Source organism: Mastomys coucha, unplaced genomic scaffold (assembly GCF_008632895.1).
Source record: "Mastomys coucha isolate ucsf_1 unplaced genomic scaffold, UCSF_Mcou_1 pScaffold20, whole genome shotgun sequence".
Classification (NCBI taxonomy): domain Eukaryota; kingdom Metazoa; phylum Chordata; class Mammalia; order Rodentia; family Muridae; genus Mastomys; species Mastomys coucha.
Genome location: NW_022196903.1, coordinates 46,159,986 through 46,179,518, shown reverse-complemented (window position 1 = coordinate 46,179,518; position 19,533 = coordinate 46,159,986).

The window sequence follows — 19,533 nt, the reverse complement described above, 5'->3', positions numbered from 1 at the left end:
GTTACACCAAGGTATTTTATATTATTTGTAACAATTGTGAAGGATGTTGTTTCCCTAATTTCTTTCTCTGCCTGTTTTTCCTTTGTATAGAGGAAGGCCTCTGATTTGCTTGAGTTAATTATATATCCAGCTACTTTGCTGAAGTAGTTTATCAGGTTTAGGAGCTCTCTGGTGGAACTTTTGGGGTCACTTAAGTATACTATCATATCATCAGCAAATAGTGATAATCTGACTTCTTCCTTTCCAATTTGTATCCCTTTGATCTCCTTTTGTTGTCTAATTGCTCTGGCTAGGACTTCATGTACAATATTGAATAGGTAGAGAGAGAGTGGGTAGCCTTGTCTAGTCCCTGATTTTAGTGGGATTGCTTCAAGTTTCTCTCCATTTAGTTTGATGTTGGCTACTGGTTTTCTGTATATTGCTTTTACTATGTTTAAGTATGGGCCTTGAATTCCTGATCTTTCCAAGACTTTTATCATGAAGGGATGTTGGATTTTGTCAAATGCTTTCTCAGCATCTAATGAGATGATCATATGGTTTTTTCTTTGAGTTTGTTTATGTAGTGAATTACTTTGATGGATTTCAGTATATTGAACCATCCCTGCATCCCTGGAATGAAGCCTACTTGATCATGGTGGATGATCATTTTGATGTGTTCTTTGATTCAGTTTGCAAGAATTTTTGCATCAATATTCATAAGAGAAATTGGACTGAAGTTTTCTTTCTTTGTTAAGTCTTTGTGTGGTTTAAGTATAAGAGTAATTGTGGCTTCATAGAACGAATTGGATAGAGTACCTTCTGTTTCAATTTTGTGGAATAGTTTGAGGAGTATTGGTATTAGGTCTTCTTTGAAGGTTTGATAAAACTCTGCACTAAACCCATCTTGTCCTGGCCTTTTTTTGGTTGGGAGCTTGTTAATGATTGTTTCTATCTCGTTAGCTGACATGGGACTGTTTAGATTGTTGATCTGGTCTTGATTTAATTTTGGTACCTGGTATCTGTCTAAAAATTTGTCCATTTCATCAAGGTTTTCCAGTTTTGTTGAGTATAGGCTTTTGTAGTAGGATCTCATGATTTTTTTAATTTCCTCAGTGTCTGTTGTTATGTCTCCCTTTTCATTTCTGATCTTGTTAATTACGATACTGTCTCTGTGCCCTCTAGTTAGTCTGGCTAAGGGTTTATCTATTTTGTTGATTTTCTCAAATAACCAGCTCCTGGTTTGGTTGATTCTTTTATAGTTCTTTTTGTTTCTATTTGGTTGATTTCAGCCTTGAGTTTGATTATTTCCTGCCTTTGACTCCTCTTGGGTGAATTTGCTTCTTTTTGTTCTAGAGCTTTCAGATGTGCTGTCAAATTGCTGGTGTATGCTCTCTCCAGTTTCTTTTTGGAGGCACCTGAAGCTATTAGCTTTCCTCTTAGGATTGCTTTCGTTGTGTCCCATAAGTTTGGGTATGTTGTGGCTTCATTTTCATTAAACTCAAGAAAATCTTTAATTTCTTTCTTTATTTCCTCCTTGACCAAGTTATCATTGAGTAGAGTATTGTTAAGCCTCCATGTGTATGTGGGCATTCTATTGTTAATGTTATTATTGAGGAGCAGCCTTAGTCCATGGTGATCTGATAGGATACAAAGAATTATTTCAGTTTTCTTGTATCTGTTGAGGCCTGATTTGTAACGAATTGTATGGTCAATTTTGGAGAAGGTACCAGGAGGTTCTGAGAAGAAGGTACATCCTTTTGTTTTAGGATGAAAAGTTCTATAGATATCTGTTAAATCCATCTGTTTCATAACTTCTGTTAGTCTCATTGTGTCTTTGTTTAGTTTCTGTTTCCATGATCAGTCCATTGCAGAAAATAGAGTATTAAAATCTCCCACTATTATTGTGTGTGGTGCAATGTGTGTTTTGAGCTTTAGTTTCTTTTATGAATGTAGATGCCCTTTGATTTTGCGCATAGAGGTTCAGAATTGAGAGTTCATCTTGGTAGATTATACCTTTGATGAATATGAAGTGTGTCCCTCCTTATCTTTTTTGATCACTTTAGGGTAAAAGTCAATTTTATTTGATATTAGAATGGCTAATCCCGCTTTTTTCTTGGGACCATTGGCTTGGAGGATTGTTTTCCAGCATTTTATTCTGAGGTAGTGTCTGTCTTTGTCACTGAGGTGGGTTTCCTGTATGCAACAAAATGTTGGGTCCTGTTTATGTACCCAGTCTGATAGTCTATGTCTTTTTATTGGGGAATTGAGTCAATTGATATTAATAGATATTAAGGAAAAGTAATTGTTGCTTCCTGTTATTTTTGTTGTTAGAGTTGGAATTCCGTTCATGTGCCTATCTTCTTTTAGTTTTGTTGGAAGATTACATTTTTGCTTTTTCAGAGATGTAGTTCCCCTCATTGTGTTGGAGTTTTCCATTTATTATCCTGTGAAGGTCTGGATTTGTGGAAATATATTGTGTGAATTTGGTTTTGTCATGGAATACTTTGGTTTCTCCATCTATGGTAATTGAGAGTTTTGCTGGGTATAGTAATCTGAGCTGGCATTTGTGTTCTCTTAGGGTTATATGACATCTGCCCAGGATTTTCTAGCTTTCATAGTCTCTGGTGAGAAGTCTGGTGTAATTCTGATAGGCCTGCCTTTGTATGTTACTTGACCTTTTTCCCTTTGACTATTATGTGGTGGGAGGAATTTCCTTTCTGGTCCAGTCTATTTGGAGTTCTGTAGGCTTCTTGTATGTTCATGGGCATCTCTTTCTTTAGGTTAGGGAAGTTTTCTTCTATAATTTTGTTGAAGATATTTACTGGCCCTTTAAGTTGGAGGTCTTCACTCTCTTCTATTCCTATTATCCTTAGGTTTAGTCTTCTCATTGTGTCCTGGATTTCTTGGATGTTTTGGGCCAGGAACTTTTTGTATTTTGCATTTTCTTTGACTGTTGTTTCAATGTTGTCTATGATATCTTCTGCCCCTGAGATTCTCTCTTCTATCTCTTGTATTCTGTTGGTGATGCTTGCATCTATGTTTCCTGACTTCTTTCCTAAGATTTCTAACTCTAGAGTTGTCTCTCTTTGTGATTTCTTAATGGTTCCTACTTCCATTTTTAGGTCCTGGATGGTTTTGCTCAATTCCTTCACCTGTTTGTTTGTGCTTTCCTATAATTCGCTAAGGGATTTTTGTGTTTCCTCTTTAAGGGCTTCTACTTGTTTACTCATGACCTCCTGTAATTCTTTAAGGGATTTTTTTGTTTCCTCTTTAACAGCTTGTACCTCTTTACCTGTGTTCTCTTGTATTTCTTTAAGGGAGTTATTCATGTTCTTCTTAAATTCCTCTAGCACCATCGTGAGATACGATCACTTGATTTCTTGGTCTTGGTTTCTTTTGGTAAGATTCTTGCCTTTGCCTTTCGCCATCTGTTGATCTCTGGAGTTAGATGTTCTTGCTGTCTCTGACTAGAGCTGGTTCCTCCTGTGAGTCTGTAAGCCTGTGTCAGCACTTCTGGGAGATCAGCTTTTCTCTGGTAAAACCCAGGCACAGATGGCTGTGGATCAGTTGCCCGTCCTGAGTCCTGGGGTCAGAGCACACCCTGTAGACAGGATCTCCACTTTTGGGAAAGGTGCAGAGAGGGTTGTGGATCTGTTGTCCCTCTTAGGTGTGGACGGAGGTTGAGAGGATTCTGTCCCGGCTGCCCTGCCACTTGTGAGCCCTGTGCTTCCTGGCTGGTCCCACCTTAGAAAGTCCCAGATTCTAATTTAATATAGTGAAATGCTTGCTGTATAAACATGAAGACCTGAATTTGGATCCCCTGAATCCATATAAGAAGCCAAGCATGATGGTGAGTGTTTACAATTTCAGAAATGGGAATGTGGAGACAAGATGATCCTGGAGACTAGCTCACCTACTCTAGACAAATGGTAAGATTCAGTGAGAGATTCTACCTCTAAACTAAGAGAGATGGTGGAAGACACCTGATGTCTACCTCTAGCCTTTTAGCCTCCATGCATATTCACAAGGCATCTTACACACACATGTATGTACCTGTACATACACACACACACACACATACACACATACACACAGAGTTATGACACACAACATTTGGTATAAAAACAAGTTTATAGAAAAGATAATAGTAATGGCTGGAGTTAGGATGCTATTAGATGCTGGCCACATGCTAACTAAATACTGGTCCCCTACACTGGCCTCTGGTACCTCATTTTGTCTCTAGCACCAGGCTCCTAATTAGAACCATTAATTATTCTCATTCTACACATGTGAATACTGAGGTATAGAGAGGCCCTAGAACCCAGCACAGGGGCCACTAGATCAGAAGTACCTGATTCAGCCCTTTGAATGACACTGGATGGCACACATGTAGCCAATGAGTTCTGTTGGCTGAGTTCTGTTGGGTAGTCGCTACTGAGAGATTGGGGTACACCATCAAATTGCCTCTTCCACTCTCTTTTCCTCATCTTTGGCCTTTTGAATGATCTGTCCTTTATGGATGATTTACTGTGCCATCAAATGATAGGAAAAGCAATAAACTCAATTTACAAGATAAAGGGGATTCATTTATAGCAGGCATTTCTGAGTTAGTATCAGGAGAAGGAAGCAGTTCTCGATGATTCCCTAGTCACTTGGCAGTCTAAATACCTATGAATGCTTAAGTAGATTTTACTTTATATTTGAAAAACATGGCGATAAGCAAGAATTGGAACTCACAGTCCTCACAAGGATGCTGTGGAGACAGATTTGGAGGGCACGTGGCATCCCATGACTTCAATCACACATCGTGAGATTTGTGAATGCTCAGAACAAGGATGTGAGAAGCCCAACCGCACCATCCAGTAGGGACAACATGCCACACAAGATCCATGTTAACTCAAGATGCTAGCTTTCAGTCTGTGCATTCTCAGTGAGCAAGAACCAATAATCACAACAGTGTGAAATTTTAGGCCTTTTTTCACTGTGTGCCATTTTTCTGGGAAGATAAAGCCTGATCAACCTCTTGCCTACATGTGATTTAGGATGTTTTTTAAGACAGGGAGGTTTTGCATGACAAAACAAGAATAATTATCTTTATTTTATGTAAACGAGTGTTTGCCTGCAGGTGTGTTTGTGCACCATGTTCGTGTCTAGTGCTGGAAGAGGTCAGAAAAGGATAGTGGATCTCCTAAACTGGAGTTACAGATGGTTATGAGCTGCCATGGGGGTGCTTGGAATGGAATCTCGATCCAAGTGCTCCTAACCACTCACCTATTTTGCCGGCTCCAACAAAAACATTCCTTTTCTACTAAATAATAAATAGGGCATTTTATTTCCAATCTAGTAAAGTATGTGTGTGTATGTTAGACCATAATGCAACTGATTAACTATGGCTTTTGTTTTTGTTTTTGTTTTTCAAGACAGGATTTCTCTGTGTAGCCCTGGTTGTCCTGGAACTCATTCTGTAGACTAGGCTGGCCTCGAACTCAGAAATCCACCTGCCTCTGACTCCCAAGTGCTGGGATTAAAGGCGTGTACCACCACTGCCTGGCTAACTATGGCATTTTTTTTCTGGTTTTTTGAGACAGGGTTTCTCTGTATAGCTCTGGCTGTCCTGGAACTCACTCTGTAGACCAGGCTGGCCTCGAACTCAGAAATCCACCTGCCTCTGTCTCCCAAGTGCTGGGATTAAAGGTGTGCGCCACCACTGCCTGGCTAACTATGGCATTTTTATACCTCTGCATCATTACATTTTTTTTCCATTCACTTCCATTTCTTTCTATGTCCCTTTCCCCCAGTTGAAATGGTACTCAGGTGCAAAAAAATATTCTTAACTATTTGAATATCATCAGAAAATTCTGACTTTACGGAACAACATGACACAGTATTTTCCAGTGGAAGGGGAGCACAAGTTTACTAAGGGAGGACTTCTAGGAAGATGCTCCCATCGTTTGGGGTCAAAACCCCCAATAACCTAACTCTCTGTAATCTTCTATGCAGTGCCACTCTCTGTTGTGCCTGATGCATGTTACAAATCCTACATTGGCAGTTACCCTTTTGGTATCATTCATGGAATATGTGGCCTAGAAAGATATGTACTTGGCTTGTAAGTGGCTGTACTGATTCTGTGAGATAAACATCCCATAGAGGTGAGGCTGCTACAGCTGGCTTTTAAAATCTAGCACCAAACACAACATGAACAGATACTAATCTGCAACACAGACATTTGCACATTCAGGTCATCACAAGGTGACACTATATTAGGCACTTGTCTCGATGCTGCAGCAAAACACCAAAGAAAAGCGACTTAAGGGAGGAGGGTTTTGTTTTTTTTTTTTTGCTCATGGTTTGAGGATAGAGTGCATTGTGACTGGGAATGTATGGTGGAGGAGCAGGAGGTGTCTGGACACAGTGTCTGCTGTGAGATAGCAGAGACTGAGAATGCTTTGCTTGCATTCCTTTTTGTGCAGAGTCCAGAACCCAGCCCATGGAATGGTACCTTCCTCAGTTACTGCAGTATTCCCACCTCAACTGAATCCAGATAAGGCTTCACAGCCAAGCACAGACACTCCCCACTTCCTCACCGGCCCCCCCCTCCCCGCTGTCCCAGATTCTAAATCCCATCAAGTTACCATCGCACTCACCCCAAGAGAAAGGCCTTTACTGGGCCTGTAATGTGTTTTCTTGGTGTCTAGTTTCCTGAATTCTTTATATATTTTGGATATTAGCACTCTATCAGATGGGAGTTGATAAAAAAACAATCTTTCCCATTCTGTAGGCTGCCACTTTGTCTGAATGATGGCATTCTTCACCTTGCAGGGGCTTTGAAGTTTCATGAAGTCCTGTTTATTATTGTTGATCTTAGTACCTGTACTAATGATGTTCTGTTCAGAAAGATGTCTCCTGGGCCAATCAGTTCAAGGATATTCCCTGCTTTCTCTTCTATCTGGTTTGGTGTATCCGACTTTACGTTGAAGTATTCAATCTATTTGGACTTCAGTTCTGTGTAGGTGATAAATGTGGATGGATTTGGAATCTTCCACATGCCTGCAGCCACCCCATTTGACCACCTGCCTTCCTTCTTCCCTTCTTCCTCCTCCTCCTCCTCCTCCTCTGCCTCCTCCTCCTCTGCCTCCTCCTCCTCTTCCTCCTCCTCCTCTTCCTCCTCTTCTTCCTCCTCCTTCTTTGTGTGTTTCTGGCTTTTTTTTTTAAATCAAAACTCAGATGTTCATAGATGTGCAGATTTATGTTTGGGTCATCAATTCTATTCCAATTATCAATGTGTCTGTTTTTATGTCAAAACCATGCTGGTTTTAAACTGTAGCTCTTCAGTGCTACTTGAAATCACAGAAGAATACTGTGATGAGGATACTTCCAACAGCTCTTTTATTGTTGAGGCTCTTTTAGATATTCTGGGGTGTTTGTGTTTCCATATGAAAATGAAGATTGCCCTTTCAAGATCTGTGAAGAATTGTGTTGGAATTTTGATGGGGATTGCACTGAATCTGTAGATTACTTTTGGTAGGATGGCCATTTTTACTGTATTGCTCCTACGGGTTCACAAGCTTGGGAGAACTCTTTTGATTTGCTGGTCTGGGATTATTAATTCCTTGTCTTTTCTTGGGTGTAGTTAACTTCCTTAGGTTGAAGGTTTCCTTCTAGCACCTTCTGTAGGGTTGAACTTGTATACTACTTAAATTTGGTTTTATCTTGGCATGTCTTTCTTTCTCCATACATTGTGAGTGAAAATTTTGCTGGGTATAGTAGTCTTGGCTGACATCTGTGGTCTCTTGGAGTTTGTAGAACATCTGTCCAGGCTCTGCTGGCTTTTAGAGTCTCCACTGAGAAGTCCTGTATTATTCTAATAGATTTGCCTTTATATGTTACTTGGTCTTTCCTCCTTACAACTTTTAAGATTTTTTTTGTACATTTAGTGTTTTGCTTATTATGTGTTGAGGGGACTTTCTTTTCTTGATCAGCCTATTTGGTGTTTTGTATGCTTCTTGTACCTTGATAGGTATCTCCTTCTTTAGGTTAAGAATACCTTTTTCTGTGATTTTGTTGAAAATGCTTTCTGTGCCTTTGACCTGGTTTCTTCTCCTTTTTCTATTCCTATTATTATTAGATTTGGTCTTTTCATAACATCCCAGATTTCCTAGCTGTCTTTGTCAGGGTTTCTATTCCTGCACAAACATCATGACCAAGAAGCAAGTTGGGGAGGAAAGGGTTTATTTGGCCTACTTCCACATTGCTGTTGATCACCAGAGAAAGTCAGGACTGGAACTCAAGCAGGTCAGGAAGCAGGAGCTGATGCAGAGGCTATGGAGGGATGTTCCTTATTGGCTTGCTTCCCCTTCCTTGCTCAGCCTGCTCTCTTATAGAACTCAAGACTTCCAGCCAAGGGATGGCACCACCCACAAGGGGCCCTACCCCCTTGATCACTAATTGAGAAAATGCCCCACAACTGGATCTCATGGAGGCACTTCCCCAACTGAAGCTCCCTTCTCTGTGATAACTCTAGCCTGTGTCAAGTTCACACAAATCCAGCCAGTACACTGGCTATTTTGTTCCAGGAGGGTTTCCCCCTCAGCATATTTTTATTGGTTATTTGGTAATTTTACATAATATATCCTGATTACATTCACTTCCCAGTCTTCCCAGGTCCATCCTCCCACCCTTGTGACCTTTCCTCTTGAAAAAAAAGATGAAGAGAAGAAGAAGGAGAAGGAGAAGGAGAAGGAGAAGGAGAAGGAGAAGGAGAAGGAGAAGGAGAAGGAGAAGGAGAAGAAGAAGAAGAAGAAGAAGAAGAAGAAGAAGAAGAAGAAGAAGAAGAAGAAGAAGAAGAAGAAGAAGAAGAAGAAATACCAGATCCAATTTGCATTGCCCATATACTCATTGGAGCATGGTCGAATTCCCAGTGGTTGGCACCTTAGAAAAAACTAAGTCCCTCACCCCAACCCACACCAGAATCCATCAGCTGTGAAGAGCTACACTTCAGGATCCCTTTTATAATTTTTAAGAGTTCTCTTCCATGGCTTCCTGCCTAGACAGTTTCTGTTTTTTTAGGGGGAGAGAGGTTACCACAGAAGCTTTCTATGTCCTTATTCTGAACTGTGAGTCTGCAGTCATCAATATCAATGCAAAAGAAGTTTCCTTGCCCTTTACAGTCCTTGGCAGCTTGAACCAGGGACATCCACATGGCCTCAGGCATCAGCACGGAGCACAGACCTCAGCATGGTCTCCGGCAGTAGTATGACCCTCAGCTGCACCATGGGTAACGGACACCATCATGGCCCTTGATGGCAGCACAAGACAAGGACATTTCATGATCCTGACTCACCCGAGAGTCCTTCCCTACCCTATCCGAGCTCTCTTATAGGTCTGATGCTCTCTGAGTTGAGTGCCTTTTATTCTACCTGCCTCAGAATAAGCTTATGATTTTTCTAGGAGGCTACTGGGAATGCCTGGCATCTGGAAGTATGGGGTAGTGGAAAAGTGATCCTCCATTGGCCTGTCTCACATGTAGCATACCTAAGTTTAGGGTCTCTGAGTGTCTAGAGAGTGGATGACTCTTAGAAACTCCATGCTTCCCTGCTAGTTCGTTCTCTCTTAAGTTCACTGTGGACACTTTTGTCTTTTTAAAGCCCCTTTATTATAACTTTGTTATTTTACTCTGTGTGTGTGTTTGTGTATGGGCAGGTATGGGTGCTAAGAATAATTTTGGTGCTCTTCCTCATGTACAACCTACCTTTCCTTGAGATAGTGTCTCTCACTGGCCTGGATCTTACGAACTGGGCTATTTGGGTTGGCCAGTAAGCCTCAGGGATCTCCTGTCTCTACCTCTTCACTCCTGGGATTAGAAGCTCGTGCTACTGGATTTTTCGTGTGATCTCTGGAGATCCAAACTCAGGTCCTCAGGCTTGTGTGACAAGTGATTTGTTCACTAGGCCATCTCTCCAGCCTTATTTTATTGTTTTACAGATGTTTAGGAGACTAGGTAACATGTCTGCTTAGTTTCCATGGATCATTCCTTCTGTTTCCTTTAAAAATATTTATTTTATGTTCTGTATGTACCTGAGTGTCTGAGCGCATCAGGTATGTGAAGAAACCTATGGAGGTCAGAGGTCTCAGGTTCCCAGAACTAGTGTGACAGATGGTTATGAGCCACCATGTGGGTTCTGGGAACTGAACCTAGTTTTCTACAAGAGCAGTGAGTACTCTTACAGTCTCCCCATGCTTCCTTTTTTTTTTTTAATGGATTAAATCATGTCCTCTCAAACTTCATGTACTAAGGCTGTAACCTGCAGTACCTTGGGTGATCTTTCAATATGTAATGTTGATCTGAATGTTGAGGTCATACTGGAGTAAGGTGAGCTCCAACCAACATGGCTATCATCTTCATAGAGGGGAAGGCTGGGCACAGGAATGTACAGCAAGAACATGTATGAAGGTGGACACAGAGACACACAAGAAGAATGCAAAGGTAGACACAGGCATACACAGGAACAATGCACAAGGAGGTGTGTGTTAAAGAGCTACAAACTGCAGAAAGAGGAAAAGATCCTTCCCTGAATCCCTCAGAAAAAAGTGGACCCCAACCAAACCTTTGTCTTGGCTTCCTGCCTCTGAAACCATGGTAACAATTCTGTTTGTAAGCTACCCAACATTGCCATGGCAACTCCGTAAACTCTGCTTTTTAAAAAATATATTTTGATGGATATATTTCTTTAAGTCACTTCAAATCTTTTAAATAAAAAAGGTAGAGAGTTGATGAATAAAAATGCCACTGAGGTTTGAATTATAACCAGCCAGTCTCCTAAGTGTGGCTTGTGAAATGCCACAGCTATTGCCTTAACCTAGCCAGTCCCCAGAACTGAACTTCTTCCCACTGGAGATGTTTTTAGTAGTAATTGTAACAGTTGCCATTGCTATGATAACTAAGTATAAGCTGTGCTTTAAGGTTTACTTTAGTATCTGAGTTGGAGAACTGTCACAGTGTTCTAATGGGATCATTTCATTTGACAGTTACTTGGATGTGTGCACCAAGGCAGTGCTGAGCTGGATCCTTAGCAACAGGGAAGAAAACTAGAGCAAGGTGCTCCTCCTCCCTCTCCTCCTCCTCCTCCTCCTCCTCCTCCTCCTCCTCCTTCTTCCCCTCCCTTCTCTCCCTCCTCTTTGTTCTCCCCCTCCTCATCTCCTCCTCCTCCTCTTCTTCTTCCTCCCCCTTTTCTTCCTCTTCCTCTTCTTCCTTCTCCTCTCCCTCAGAATGCTGATAGGTAGCTACTGGCCTTGTTAAGGGACTCATCTTTGTCTTGGCCCTAGTAAGGAGTTTTAACGTGCTAACACTGTAGGTCGTGGTTTCCCCTGCTAACATACCCTATGAAGGAGATTTCCCTGATCTTAAACACTGAAGGTCCTGCTCAAAATTTCTCACCTTAAAGATGTTGTACTAACAACTAATTTTCATTGCTGTGAAAAAAATATCCAGCAGGAGCAACTTAAGGGAGGTTTGTGGTTGGGTTTTTTGTTTTTGTGTTTGTTGTTTTGTGCTCATAGCATAAGGGGAGATGTAGTCTATTGTGGTGGGCAAGGAAGGGGGAGGGATGGACTGCAAGGCAGGTGGTTGCATTCTGTCTGCAGTCAGGTAGTGGAGAGATGAACACTGGTGTTCAGCAGGCTTTCCCAGTTTTCCCTTTATATTTGTTTGGAGATCTCCCCTGCCAGTGGGACGATGCCACCCACACTCAGAACAGGTCTTCCTCCTCAGCCAAGCCTTTCTCAACACACCTTCACACTGTCAGTCACATAGGTGAATCTCAAAGCTGATTTCCAATTCAGTTAAGCTGGCAGTGAAGATTAAATATTTCGGATGTCACACGTGGCCTGATAACACTGTCTTTGGGCAAGTGACATTTGAGGTATAAATCTTCCCTAAACAGAAGGTAATCTCTTGAAAAGTTGACCTGTGTGCTTGGGTCTCCTCACTATGGTAGCTTCCCTGCCCCTGCTGTCAGGAGGATGATCTCTGCGAAGAGACAAGTGGGCCAGAGAGAGATCTGTGAGGGCACACATTTCAGCCTTTGGCTGTGCAGCTGTGGCAATTTGCATAGGTCTAAGCTATTTGTGACTCTGCACATTTGCCCTAGAAGAACCATCTCATTTTCGGATGGCAGCTGCCCACACTGTTCTGGCTGCTGCTGGGGTTTTCCAGAGGCCACCACGCTGCCACATCACCTCAGAACATCTTCCCCCACTTCTTTATGCTACTGTCCCTCCCATGTGCTGAGGTTTCGCTCTGACTAGTTCACTCATTCAGCAACTATGCATCTTGAATCTGTAGGGGCCAGAACTTGTTCAAGGTTCTTGCCATGGGAAGACGTGTGTTGTAACTTCCCACTTCCAGGGGTCTGCAGCCTCTGGCGGAAGACCATCATAGTTCAGATTCTTGGCATCTGCCACTCTTGCTGCTTTCTCATTGCTTAGTTTTCCTCCTGGGTTTTTGCATCTTGAAGGCTTTTTTTTCTCTTTTTTTTCCCATTAATTGTCAAACTTTATAGTATTACTGCACCTGGTCAGGAAACTCCCTGTGGCCTGCCTTCTGACCTAGAAGAGGGCATCCAATGTCACCTGTCACTCACACCTGCTCCCTTCCCCAACAAAAGGGGTATACTTTTCTAGAGTTTCATTTTTTTTTACTGTGATAATTGTATGTGTGAGTGTGTGTGTGTGTGTGTGTGTGTGTCTATGTCCTAAATACCTGCATGTGTCCGAAGACAGTGCTTGGCTTTCCCTAAGGTCTTCAGTATGCCCTGTCCTGCTTTCTTCTAATAGGAGTCTAATATGGTTTCTCTCCCCCATCTCCCCACTCTTCTCTTACACTCCAGAAGCCCCAGTTAATCTTGACTCTCCTTCTTTCTGGTTCTTAATCCAACAGATTCCAGGCCAGTGTGGTCTCTTCCATCTGGGGATCTGTGGCTTAGTGGGTGGCATTGCATTTTGTGTCATGGACCAGGAGTGTTACTTTGTTATAGCGTAGTTCAACTTTTCATATAGACCTGGACTAGTCCCTGCGCTCAGAGGCAATGAGCAGCCCCTCCCCACTGTATCTGTGAAGATTATGTTAGGTTTTATCCTTTTGTTTCAATTAGTTGGCTTTTGTTTAGGGCGTGGCTGGGAGCTTGGTCGTATTTCTTGTCCTCCCTAGCTCTCCTTTGTTTCGCAGATGGCTGAGTCCAAAGGGTTGAGATCCCTGGGATCCTGAGTCAGCTGGTTTGGGGACAGGTTTGGCCAGTGGAGGATCCAAATGGGAACTGGACAGAAACTGGATGGGAACTGGACGGGAACTGGATGGTAGGAAGAAGTGAGAACTGAATCTTTCCTTGACTTTCTTTTCTCAGCATGTATGTCAGCACTCTATGGCTCCAGACCCTAGGACTAAGGCCCCTCTGGTCCAGTTCACAGATTCTAGTAGCACTCTCAATATATCCTGCCCTTCACATTTGGATTGTATCTTCCTGCTCCTGCTAATTTCTGGGTGGTCTCATCACTCTCTGGTAGCAGCTTAGCTTTGTTGAGTCCTGAAAATCCAAACAGTTTTTTTGGTTTTTGATTGGCCCAAGGCTGATATGTTCCGGAACAGAGACAATAGTTGCTTTCATAGCTTAACCCTGTCCTGTCTCAGGTAATCTATAGGTTAGAAATATGTCCAGCTCATGGTAAAAAAGAAATGCCCCAGTGTGTGAGAATCAGCAAGTACTGGTCATCGAAGGTTAAGGGAGATCAGGGAAGGGAGGAGGGGGATTATGGGAAGGGGCTGTGGAGCTCCGAAAGGGAGCCAGAACCCTTGCACCCGAGGGCAACTCACAACAATCAGAGCTGGAATTTCCGTGGTAATTTTGCATATATGACTTTCATACCTGTTTCAGTGCTTCTGCACATGTGTTCCATATGTTCGTCCTGAACTCAGCTTCCAGCTGGAACAGGCTTAGGAACGACCTGTGAGATTTTCACATTTGCACATGGAATGGACCAGCATCTCTGTGGGTGCGAGCGTCCTTGGATGGCCCGTCTTTGCTTCACTGCCACTTCATGCCCTGTTGCCATTTTACAGGGTAGGTTGAAAGGGGCCCCTAAGGTAATCCCAGTGGGTCCCAGTGAGTGAAAAGAGCCAATGTAAAGACAGAGGCCAATTGTTGTAAAAGGTCATAGCTGCTTTCATCAGCTGTCATAGGACTGGTGGAAAGGTACCACAGCAATGAAAATGAAATATTACAAGACGTGGAGACAGGCACCCTGTGTCCCATAGCCTGTACGGGTTTGCAACCAGTCTTAATACTGGAGGGGGTAGGGCTGGGGGCTGGAGAGTGTGTTTGCTTTGGCTGAAGGAGACATTTTAAAAACAGACTAAAAATAGGGAGAACAGGAAGGCACCCATGCCTTTATCAAAGGAAAGTATGCCAGCTACTAATATTGAGCGCTGCATTCTTCCAGACTAATGGAAGTTAATAGAAACATTGCTCCTGCCGGCTTGGTGAGACCACAGGCAGTGGCAGTGGCTGTGGGTGCCTGGAGTGGGAACTGTCTGAGAAGGATAACTTAGGAGATGGATGGGCTTTGCTGAGAGTGTTCTGGACTCACACCACACTAGATGGCTCGCTGTTCCAGAAGCCTCCTGCTTTCGATGTAGATCTAGCCCAGCCCAGTGCAGCTGAGAAACAACTGAGAGGCCCCTCTTGTCACAAAGGTGTCCACTGACCCTCCTGTGAGCAAGCAGACAGAGCCCACCATTTTTGGAAGAACCGGCTGTGCAGTTCTTGCCTCTTCCGTTAGTGAAGTCAGGGAGAGAATTTGCACAAGCTAGCATACTGGAGCCAAATTACAGACAGAATTGAAAACATCTGTAAAACAAACACTCTCTTTATATATACATATATTTATATAGACAGTTCTCTTGACATTGAGCTTGAAGCTGAAATGTACATGAGGATCAGGGAAAGAGATCTTATTTACTTTTACTTTAGGTGACTTATTTCCCACCAATAAAAAAAGATGTGTGTTTTTGTAGTTAATGTATAATATGGAACGTATCCTTCACAGTATTGGAACATTGCTTTTCAAGAAGAGAGCTTATTAATAACTAATTAATAATGACAACAATAATAATGACAATAACAATAAGCTAGACAAACTGGATACCTGTGTTCTGTTCTGGCTCTGACACTAGGCAGTAGCTGTGTGACCTTGGCCAGATCACATAACCTTTCTTAACTTCAATTTCCTGCTCTGAAACTTAAGGCCATTGGCATGGACCAGTGAGTATAAAGCTGGCATCCTCGACTCATCAGAAAACACAAAAGCAACTCGGTAAATTGAGATCAACATTAAAAAGAACAGAGTAAAGAGTGCTGGGGTGCATACCATGTTGTGTGTCTGAAAGCAATCATTTCAGGTCTGCATACACAGGTATGCCTATATATATACCTGTATGTATGAAAACTTTGCCTCAACTCTGGAATGAAGTTTAAAACTTTGAATGTACTGCAAGAGAGTACTCCTGGATCCCCTCAGGTTCCAAGCTGGGTTCCCTGAAGCAGCATTCTTGACATTCATGGTAGGATCTACGACAACTGCTCAGGGCAGTATTGAAAAGCGAGTGAGGGAGAGCTCAGCTACAGAAGGGGCACCCTCCAGAGAGGGAGTGTGTGTTCTGTTGCTTGTTCAGCCAAGGACATGGAGGAGAGCCTCCAGTACCTCCAGGCTGCATCTTCAGAGGGTTGCTGACACCCCTGTAGCAATCATCTCTCTGTCCTTTCTTCCCCTCTCCCCTCCACTGTCTCTCTCCACAAGGGCATTCGGCAGGGAGAAGTGACAAGCAGTTACCTTGCTGGTCTCATACACAGAGAAGAAAGCATCTCGCACGGAGACCCCAGGATCAACCATCATCACCATCCATAGCCAGCCTTCTTTAAAATGTAAGCGGTCAGAGAGTGGCTGACAACCTGGAGACCATGCATCTGGAGAGCAAAATAAGCAAAAACGAGACAAAACAAAACAAAAGACGTATTTCTCACATAGATCAGTGACCTGGTTCCTCTGTTCTGGAAGAGATTTTTGTCTTGATGGAAACCGTTCACAACAGTGAACAATGTACATCTTGCAACTAGACTAAGCAACTCACTTGTGAATGCCAAATGAGTCTCTTGTTTCATGTTATAGGTATTGGCCTGCAGGGAGATGAGTATCCTTCTTGCTCTAATTTTCTTTCTAAAAGATGTCAGTGTTTTCTCCTCTTTCCTAAGTCGACAATGTGAAACGGTATCTTTCTCCGATTGACACATGGGCCCTATGAGTTAGCAGTGGGCCTAGGGGTAAATTAAATGTGACAAAATTCTGTGGCGGGGCTGGAGGAGGAAGACTTGTTGGAAGTGGCTCCTGAAAGAGGAAAGCAGTGGCTGTTGCCTGGTGAGTGGGCATGTCTGGATTCTATGCAGGAGGAGCAAAGGCTGAGTGTCTGGAACATTCTGAGCTCTGTATCAATTTGACAGTTTCTTACTTCCTTTTGGGGTGTGGTGGAATTGGGGTTTCATGTCTATGACTGTCATAATTGAAGTCCCATCCACAAGGAGAAGTAATTGCTCAGTATTGCCTCCACTAATGCTTGTCATGTTTAACAGTAGAAACTGACCCCAGAGTGGTTCCCTCTGCTGACTGGGCTGATCTGAGCCTGCCTTCTAAGGTGAGATTGAGCAACTCCAGGCAAATCAGATACTCTACTACGAGCTTCACAGAGTGTGGAGAGACAGCATCAGGGAATGTGAACTTTGGGGCAGATTATGCACCCTTGTACTGTTTGAGAAAAGCAAACCCTCTTCTCATTTAGAAGCTCTTAGACAGTACCATCAGACTGAGTACTTCGCATTTGAAATAATACTGCCCCAAAGAGGGAACATGCACTTTGGTGAAGGGGAGCCTAGTCCAGAAGGATAAACAAACTAAGAGGTACATCATCTCGGTGTTGGTTGAGGCACATCATACAAAGAGAGGAGAACCTGGAGTTTGATGGCCTAACTTAGTATTAAATAAGGTGGTTCCAAATATAGAACATCTCCACAAAGAATGCCAGGTTCCAGTATATATTTAAAGGCAAAAGTAGATTTCCTCCCTTACTACACTGTCAGTCAGGATTGGTATGTTCCCAACAGTTTTAGCACTGTTTGAGGAGTTCTCCTACCCTATGAAGATTCTTACAGTTTCACAGAAAAGGATCTGCAAAGTTGATTTGTACAAATTTGTCCTTCACTTCCTTCCTTTTTACCTTCCAGCATCGCACAGCTATCCAGCCACCAAACATTATTGGAAGCCTTCATGGTCTGTGTGGAGCTGTCTTAAGGATATGATACATCCTGCTCTAAAAGTCCTGTCCCCAGGGAGCCTACAGTCCTGGGGACAGCAGGGATGACAGACAAAGACTGGGTGCATGGGGTGTCAGGTTGTGAGCGGTGAAGGAAGGGGTGTGGTGAGTTCCTAAAGCTGGGGTGGTGTGTTATTCCACACAATTCTAAAGGTGCTGTCTATACTATTTTAAAGTTAAGGGAGAGGAGCTGGAGAGGTTTCAGCGGTTAAGGTGCTTGCTGCTCTCCACAGGCTCCATGTTCAGGTCTCGGGACCCATGTTAGGAGGCTTGCAGCTGCTTGTGAACATGAGTTTTGGAGGGAGCCAATGTCCTCTTCTGCCCTCCATAAGTACTGTTGCTCATGTGCAAAAGCTCATACTCATACAAATAATTAAAAATGAAAAATATTTTTTAAAGTAAAGAAGTAAGTGTGTGTCTGGGGAATAAGAAACGAGGATCCAGGAAATGAGCCCCATTCAGACCTGGAGCACCGGGGGAGGCTGGGAAAAGGAATTCAGACAACAGGCAGATGTAAGGCAGGATGAGGGTGCCAAGACACACACACACACACACACACACACACACACACACACACTATGTGCTTGCTTGGTATTCAAGGAGGTTAGAAGAGGGCATTAGATTGCTGGAATTGGAATTTTAGACAGTTGTGAGCCACCATGTGGTTGCTGGGAATTGAACTTGCATCCTCTGGAAGAACAGCAGGTATTCTTAACCACCGAGCCATTTCTCCAGCCCAGCCTGTTCTTTTTTAAGGGTCCATGGCAGTTTCTGATGTCCTCTGGAAAAAGAAGCTACAAGAGAAACAGGTCTCCCCTCCAGTTCTAGGAGGAGGAACACAGAGGAGAATCCAGGCATAGACTGCACAGCCAGGTATGGCACTGTCTTGTATAATTGTCCACAGTGATTATGAAGACCCGGCAGCTGCTGTCCTGGCTTCAAGAGCACAATCTCTCTTCCTTGTCAAGCAGACTGCCAGGGTCACAACAAAACCTGGAGTGAAAGTGATTTTAGCAGAGTTGCCCTGGATGGATGGAAGGATTTCAAAGGATGAAGATGTATGGTGTGGTCCCCGATGGTGGGTGGCATCTCCCAGCACTTCTGGCAGGATAGCCTTTCACTTCTAGCAGAGTGTTAGTAGGCTACATTGCAGACTGCTTAGGTGATTAGTACTGAAGGAGTCACACGAGTTTGAAAGCTGTGTTGGGAAAGTGAAATAGCCTGACATTGTCAAGGAATTTCCATGTCGTTTGTAAACATAAGGTCTATGCTTTCTCATGTGGACAGGTTTCCACATCATCACATCTTTGGAGAGCCTGTAACCTCAGAGGACAGAGCTGAAAGCCACAGGGTTCTCTCTTCTAGCCCTGACCATCTACTTCCTATAGCTGGGCATAAAAGAATCTTCGCCGAACAGATCTTTCAGACCACTCTATGTTGTATAGAACCTTTAAGAAAAAATCTTTCCAGGGGCAGGACTGTTTCAGCAGAGTCAGCACACAAGCTTATCTGAGCTACTTCAGAAATAAACCTCCTTATGCTCTGCTACTTGGTTACACTGAACAAACACATGAGATAAGACAGGCTCACTGTGTTCAGTCACTCTATGTTCCCATGTGGAACGCCACTTACTGGTCCCTTCCTCTGTTTAAACTGCACAGGCAATGGGCATCCTTTGGGGAGTAACTATGACTTGGACGTGTATAGAACTGGTGATTAGCTCCATGAGAGGCCTCAAGGGAAGGGGCCATGGGCGAATGTAGACAATTCTTTTGCTTTAAAGAAGGACACCTATATAACTTGTCTTCTCCCTTCCATTGATAGCATTATCTCTAATGGAACTCACACTCAGCTTTTACAATTACCTAACATCTTTTTTGAAGCCTAAAAATGATCCACATTGCTCATCCATTGCTCCGTTCTGCTGGATAGTCTTTCTATTTGTCCTGTTTCTCTAGCTCCTTCATCATATCAGATCTACTGTGCTGAGTTTTATCTGAAGCCTATAAACCCATTTCAAATAGAATTTGAGCTTACAATTTGACCTCAGCATCATCCTGCCTGGTTCTAATCCTCCTAGAGAAAACCTTACTGACAGGCTTCCACGTCTATCTTCATATACATGGCTATGTATATATGTATGT